We start from the raw sequence: 7,101 nt of genomic DNA, 5'->3' as shown, positions 1-7,101 counted from the left end.
TGAGGGCAAATCTGGGAAAGGTAGTATCAAGTGGAATGAGATTTTTGACTCCTTATTTGAAAGAACAACACTAGGTACATTATTTTTTAAACAGGCAGAGTTAGACAGTGAGAGAGAGAGACAGAGAGAAAGGTCTTCCTTTTCCGTTGGTTCATCCCCCAAATGGCTGCTATGGCTGGCGCTGCGCTGATCCAAAGCCAGGAGCCAGGTGCCTCCTCCTGGTCTCCCACGTGGGTGCAGGCGCCCAAGCACTTGGGCCATCCTCCACTGCCCTCCCATGCCACAGCAGAGAGCTGGACTGGAAGAAGAACAACTGTGATAGTTGCCCCAACCGGGACTAGAACCTGTAGTACCGGCGCCACAGGCAGAGGATTGGCCAAGTGAGCCGCGGCGCTGGCCAAGGTACATTTTTTTTTTTTTTTAAATGGGTTGGAAGAAGATCCAAGTATATTCTGTGTCCAGCTCCCAACTGTAAAGATTTATTTATTTGAGAGTCAGAGTTACACACACACACAGAGAAAGAGAGGCAGAGAGAGAGAGAGAGAGAGGTCTTCCATCTGCTGGTTCACTCCCTAGTTGGTTGCAACAGCCGGAGCTGCACTGATCCGAAGCCAGGAGCCAGGAGCTTCTTCCAGGTCTCCCTCACGGCTTCAGGGGCCTGAGGACTTGGTCCATCTTCTACTTCTTTCCCAGGCCATAGCAAAAAACTGGATCAGAAGTGGAGTAGCTGGGATGCCAGCACTGCAGACAGTGGTCTTACCCACTACGCCACAGCACCGGCCCCAGCAGCTCCCAACCGTAGATTTTTCTATACAAGGCATGCAATTAAAAAAAGTTATTTATTTATTTGAAAGGCAGAATGACAGAGACAGAGAGAGGGAGACAGAAAGAGAGGTCTTCCATCTACTGGTTCACTGCCCAAATGCCTACAGCTGGGGCTAGTGCAGGCCATGAGTTAGGAACTCCATCTGGGGCTCCCAAGTGGGTGGCAGGAACTCAAGCACTTGGGCCATGACCTGCTGTGTCCCAGGTGCATCAGCAGGAATTTGGATTGGAAGTGTGGAATAGCCAGTATTGGAACCAGTCACTCTAATGTGGGATGCAAGCATCCCAAGTGGAGGCTTAATCCACTGTGCCACAATGCTCACTCTGGCACACAACTTTTAAGCATGAAACTGTAAAAATAAAAAATGCAAAGCAGAAAAGCAAATCCACATGGGTGCTGTGGACCATGGAGATTTCTGCTTCACACTGGAGTCATTTGCCAGGTCGTTGTGCCAAATGAATACAATCTCCACAGTCGAAAACCATGACCAGGTTTCAAATCTCTCCCTTTCCAAGTGGCTGTCACAGGGTCCCTCACCTGTTCACAGAAGGACTCCCGGTGGAATAAGGCAATCACGCTTCCCAGAAAGCAAGAAGGATGCTTTTCCTGGTGCTGTGAATAGATCCTCTGTGAGTCTCTGCCCAAGCAGACGGCAGACACTGGACGACCATAGCCCCTGTCTTTGGGGCACGGGTAATTAATGGGGCAAGTGTAGGTTTGTGACTTTCGAGTTGCTAGGGCAAAACTGCTTGTCCATTTCAGTTTTTGCCTAAACCACTGGGACACGTTCTTCCTGAGTCAGTAGGGATCCTGCAGAGCCAACAAAAGACTCCCATTGATCACTGCCCTCCAGTAATTGCTGCCAGTGTGAGGCTGTCCCTGCAACTTGTTGACATCTTTTGACAATTTAAATATGTCCCATGCTAAGGGCCTGCAGCCCTCAGACTGCAGGGTGAGGCATGGAAAGGCAAATATGAGCTTTTCCAGCAAACCCGAGCATAGGGTGCAAACAAGCGTGTCCAGCGATGACATGTTAATGGTGCATTAGGAGCCTTTTCTCTGGGGCTCCCTTGCGCAGAGAGATTGCTGGCAAGCTAAACCCCTGTGGGGCCCCTGTCATTTTGAAAATAAGAAAATCGGGAGGCAATAATTCCTCCTACAGCACATGAACATCCCTGTGGATTTTAAAACAAAGGTGTGTTAGGAATCGTCGGGCAGAAAAGTCTCAAAACAGACGTGGGGTGGAAGTTGGCAGCTGCACCTGGAAAACTCTTTTGCAACTCATCTGCACTGAGGGCTCTGCAGTCTGTAACCAGGATTCAGCAAACTCTGACCAGGGATCTGTCAACTGGGACCCACGCTTGGCAAATTATGACCAAGGCTGTCAACTGTGACCAGGGCTCAGGCCTTGCAAAGACTCAGCACACTGTGACCAGGGCTCAGCTAACTGGCTGTGGCCCAAATCCAGCTGCATGCCTGCTATGGTAAAGTTTACCCAGAACACAGTCACCGCCGTTTGTTCAGGTACCATCTGTGGCCACTTTCTCGCTACAATGGCAGAGTTGGGTAGTTGCTACAAAGGCCGTATGACCTGCAAAGGTGGAAGTATCTGCCCCCAACCCTTGACAGAAGATAAAGTGTGCTGACCTCTGCTCTAGGTGAGTGTCTCAGCGCCAATGGTGACCTTCCTGTCGAGTCACCAAAGTGAGTTTTCAGAGGAGAATCTGTGATCCTGGAGCACCCATGCAGATGAGCATGGGATTTGAGAGAAGGGGGCCGGCCGCCCAGCCTTCCTGAGCGACCTTCCCGGCCCTTCTGCGTCCTCCTCACTCTGCTTCCCTGAGACATCCGTGCTCACAGCTCACAGTGCCAGCCTCCTGTGACTTCAGGGATCATGGGAAGCTGGTAGAATTTTATTTCTCTTGGAGCCGGCACAGTTTAAGCTGGAAGTGTAAACGCCATGGGCCAGCTTTTGATCGGTGTTTGGGTTAGATTTGACCATAAACCTCTCAGCGCACAGGTAGAATTAGTAAAAGTCAGGCATGCTTTTTCTGGAATTCCAGAGCTAAGTTCCAGCTTTCTGGACTGCTTGGAGAAAGAATTATTCTTTATAGCTGGGAAGGGATTTCAACTTTAAAGCACCAGATTCTTATAGTTGCTAAAAGTTTCATTGTAGTTTGGGTGGAAAAATCTAAAATGTTTCTAGTTTAAGTCTGTTGCCAGCAGGGTCCCTGCCCTGAGCCCCAGCGCGCTGTCTTCCCTTCCTTGATTTCTCCCACTTCCTGCCCTCAACCTCATAAAGCTCTCACACCCACGGAGAAGATGTTCCTTACCTTGGATTAAACACCAAGGGGTTGTTGTGTTGAGAAGGATCCTGAGGGTGCACCCAGGAGCTGTCGGAAGGAGCTCCGTGATGGATGATTGATGTCTGCTGATTCCAGGGGAAGTGACGGCGGCTCAGGCAGCATCACTGTTAGTCTTGCTCAGTGCCCGCAGGGGCCCCAGCCTCGCAGGGCAGTCCTCTGCCGCTTTGCTTTCAGATGTCTGTTGTCAGCAGGTCAGAGAATCCATGTTCCTGTCGCTGGGTCTTACCAACATCTCTTATCCTGTTGCCTCTGGTTTGTCCATTGCTCGCTTTTTATTTCGTTCTGTATTTCTTCTCCTTGGCTCCTCTCACTGTAAAACCCCTTGGGAAGTCAGTTGTTTTTAGTCACTTCTGGTCACAAGGTTGCTTCCTCTGCTCTCCAAGGCCAGTGCACACGAGCGTACAGATGGCAGCCGGGAAAGCGGTGAGAGTGGAGGTGGAGACGCAGAGGGCACACACAGCTTTTACATTCATTGCTCTTAATTCAGCTTTAGCCAAGAGTTCTCTCCATTCTTCTCTTTTTTAGTCTGTTTTATTTTTTTAAAAGCTTTTGTAGAAATTAATGTTTGTTGTATTTTACCAAAAAATCAACCTATGAAAGTCTGGAAAATTTTTTTAGTATATATGTATAAGCTTCCATATATGAGAGAAAACATGCTGTATTTTTCTTTCTAAGTCTGGCTTAAGTCACTTAGCCTATGATCTCCAGTTCTATCTCTTTTGTTGCAAATGTTAGGATTTTATTCCTTTTTATGGCTCAATAATATTCCATCTGTGTATATTTGCATTCTCTCTTTCCATCCATCCATTGACAGACACTTAGGTAGATTCCATATCTTGCTGTTGTGAGTTGGGCTGCAGGACACGTGGGAGTGCAGGTGCCCCTTTCATGGGCTGACTTCATTTCCTTTGGATATATTCCCAGACGTGGGCTAGCCGGGTCATATTGTAGAGTTGTTTTTAGTTTTTTGAGGAATCTCCATACTGTTTTCCATAAGGGCTATACTAATTTGCATTCCCACTGACAGTGTATTAGGCTTCTATTTTCTCTCTCTCTCTCTTTTTTTTTTTTTGGTCTTTTTAATAATGGCCAGTCTCACTGGAGTAATATAATACCTCACTGTGGTTTTTATTTGCATTTCCCTGGTGGCTAATGATCCCGAGCAGCTTTTTCATGTGTTTGTTGGCCATCTTCTTTTTCACTCTCTACTTGTAGATTCTTATTTTATTAAATGGATTTCCATCCATTTATTCTGATGTTCAGATTATCTAAGATTTGCCTGGGGAAACCCCTTTCAGCTTGGCTCCCGTGTTCTTTTTCTGTGTCCCCATCATCTTTGTGTGAGTCCTTTCTAGAACATTTACATGCTTGTCCATGTCCTCGTCCTGACTCTAATCCTAATTCCTCAGTTAAACAAATGCTCACCGTCTGTCCTTTTGCCAAATTCTCCCCCATTGTTTCCTGGTTCGGTGAATCTTATCTTCTGCCTTCTAGAAGTTTCCTCAGGAATAGTGGGCATTTATTATTCTTGAGAGCTCACTGCTTCTCCTGACATTATTCCTTGCTTCTGGGATGGTTGGCTTGGCCTGGCTGGGCTCCACATTTCTTTGTCTTGGAGGAGCAGCTCCTCTTTGGGATACCCTTTGCCTGGCTGAGGGTAGGAATGAAAAAGTTGAGCTGGGCAATTCAAGCATATTTATAGCTGCTACCTGGATGTGGTGTATGTGATGTTTTCTGGCCTCTCATTGGCTGAGGCCAGTTACCTGGACACGTTTCCTAGTGGAGCTTGGAAGTGTACACTTCCTACATGGAATTAAAGCCAAGGGAAGGAGTGGCTGCTGCCTGTACAGGAAAGAGAGGAGTTAGAATGCTCGCTATAGTGCAAAGTCAATCTTCAAATGGGAGACTTTATTCAGAATTTCCTAAGTTAACTGACTACAAAACACTTTCCTGGGGGTGCATCATGGAGGCCTCAATTCCCTGGAAAGCAGGTTTGGGAAATGCTGCGCTGGTCCATCTTGTGGGGTTAGAATGGACCTTAGAGAGGACATTCCTTTGAAATCTGAGTACGTGCAGTATAAAGAGTTCAGAAACCCACATTTCTGTGAGTAAGAACCACGCATTCAAGTCTTCCCACCCCAGCAGGTCCAGTGCTGCTTTATTAGCTAGCACGCCTCCTCCCTGGAGAGCTGTAAAAACCAGAGTGGGGAAGTAATCCCTAAGTTTGCACGCATTCTGATCCCCCAGGATCAGCAGTGATCTCCTCAGGAATCCTCCCTGCCCCCAGACATCCTTGTTCACCCCCCCTCCTAACTAATCTGTTGCTAAGGAATTATTATTTGTCATGCATCTCTTCAATCATAAAATCAAGAATCTCCATCTGGTTGTCTTTATGTCCCTTTTGGTATGATTATTGCCTTGGAAACAGAGATGTGAATAATAAATTATTTTTAATGATGATGAAAACTCGCTTACTGAGCGAGGGATGTGTGCATGGCACGGTGCCTCCATGCTGCGAGCTTTGGCCATGTGGAAGGCAGGGAAATAAAACTAAATTAGGAACACATATTCCTTCTTTGGAGCACAAGGTCAGTGACTCATAACCTTGAAGTCAGGAGATATAGGTTTTTGGGCTAAAAGATAGAATGCAAGCAAGGGCATCTTCATTGTAGGTCTCAACTGAGGGTGAGCATGGGCAATTCATTACTAGTTTTCTGATACTAGTCTTTAGGCTTCTCACTCGCAAAGGAAGAGACACTCCCTGGAATCTTTTGAAGACGTTCTGCCAAGAAAGACCACAAAGGTGAGAGAAGTGTGACAGAAATGTGCCACATAGGAGACTTTAAGTTGCATTCATTTCTTTTTATCCAAAATATGTCATCTTTCAAGCCTCAGTTTTCTAAATTTTGTCATAAAATCTCCATAATACACAATTAGGCATTTAAGTATGTGAATAGGTAGTATATTTATAATGTGCAACCATCAACACTATCACTTTCCAAGACTTTTGTATCATTCCAAATACAAACTCTATACCTATTAACAAAAACTCCCCATTGTACCTGGCCCTCAGACCCTATTTCACCTCTATTTCACTTTCTGTCCATGAGTTTTCTTACTTTATGCACTTCATGTCAGTGGCTTCAAACAGTATCCACATTGTTGTCCCTAGAAAGGCAGCCATATGGTTGTTGACTTTGTACCTAACTTAGATCTGAATCAAGCCATTCCTCACCAGGAGGCTGCAACAGTCCATAATTTAGCAGGTTTAGGCTAGTTCTGGTCTCATAAGGTGGCTTAAATTGGGTTTAAGCAACTCTTCAGAAAACTCCTCTGTAGTATTAGCAAGATCAAACAAATCAGAAATTTGTTCCTTCCTTTTCATGGCTGACTAATATTCAGTTGCATGTGTGAGTGAATATCACATTTTGTTTATCTATTAATGGACAGTTGGGAGTCGCTTCCACTTTTTGGCTATTGTGAATGAGTGCTGCAATGAACATTGTTGTATGTATGAGCCTTTTATAGACAGTTCTAGTCCAGCTCTGTAGTCTTGAAGTTCTGCCACAGCTAGGCAGAGGGAGAGCATCTGGTGAGTAAAATGAGCAGCTGACAAATGGGTAAAAATCTGGTTTGAAATTTTATACGCTTAGTGTGTTTCCATTATTTTCCCAAGGAGGACCTTTTCCCGGAATCAAATTTCAGCTCTTAGAACCACCTGGATGTAGTGGCAGGTGTACGGTGGGGGTGGGGCAAAGCCATAAACCCTACTAAACCCTGCTCCTTTACATGTTAATGGGACTGTTTGCTGTTGAGAAATTGAAAGTATTATAACAGAGTGACAGTTTAATATTTGTTTTAAAAAAGTTTTAATTAATTAATTTTAAGGCATGGATGAAGAGACAGAGA

General features: G+C 45.6%; 1 long non-coding RNA gene across 1 annotated transcript; it reads right to left on the bottom strand.

Moving 5' to 3' along the window:
• Positions 1-453: 453 nt before the first annotated feature.
• On the bottom strand, positions 454-3,445 carry LOC138845800 (uncharacterized). The gene is made up of 2 exons (XR_011382962.1): positions 3,160-3,445; positions 454-707 (listed from the first exon to the last, which is right to left on the bottom strand). It is a non-coding gene; the product is annotated as an uncharacterized lncRNA (long non-coding RNA).
• Between the last annotated feature and the right edge of the window lie 3,656 nt (positions 3,446-7,101).

The sequence above is a fragment of the Oryctolagus cuniculus genome, chromosome 16 (assembly GCF_964237555.1).
Source record: "Oryctolagus cuniculus chromosome 16, mOryCun1.1, whole genome shotgun sequence".
Classification (NCBI taxonomy): Eukaryota; Metazoa; Chordata; class Mammalia; order Lagomorpha; family Leporidae; genus Oryctolagus; species Oryctolagus cuniculus.
Note: the sequence above shows the minus strand (reverse complement) of the source record. Positions and strands in the feature narration are given on the sequence as shown.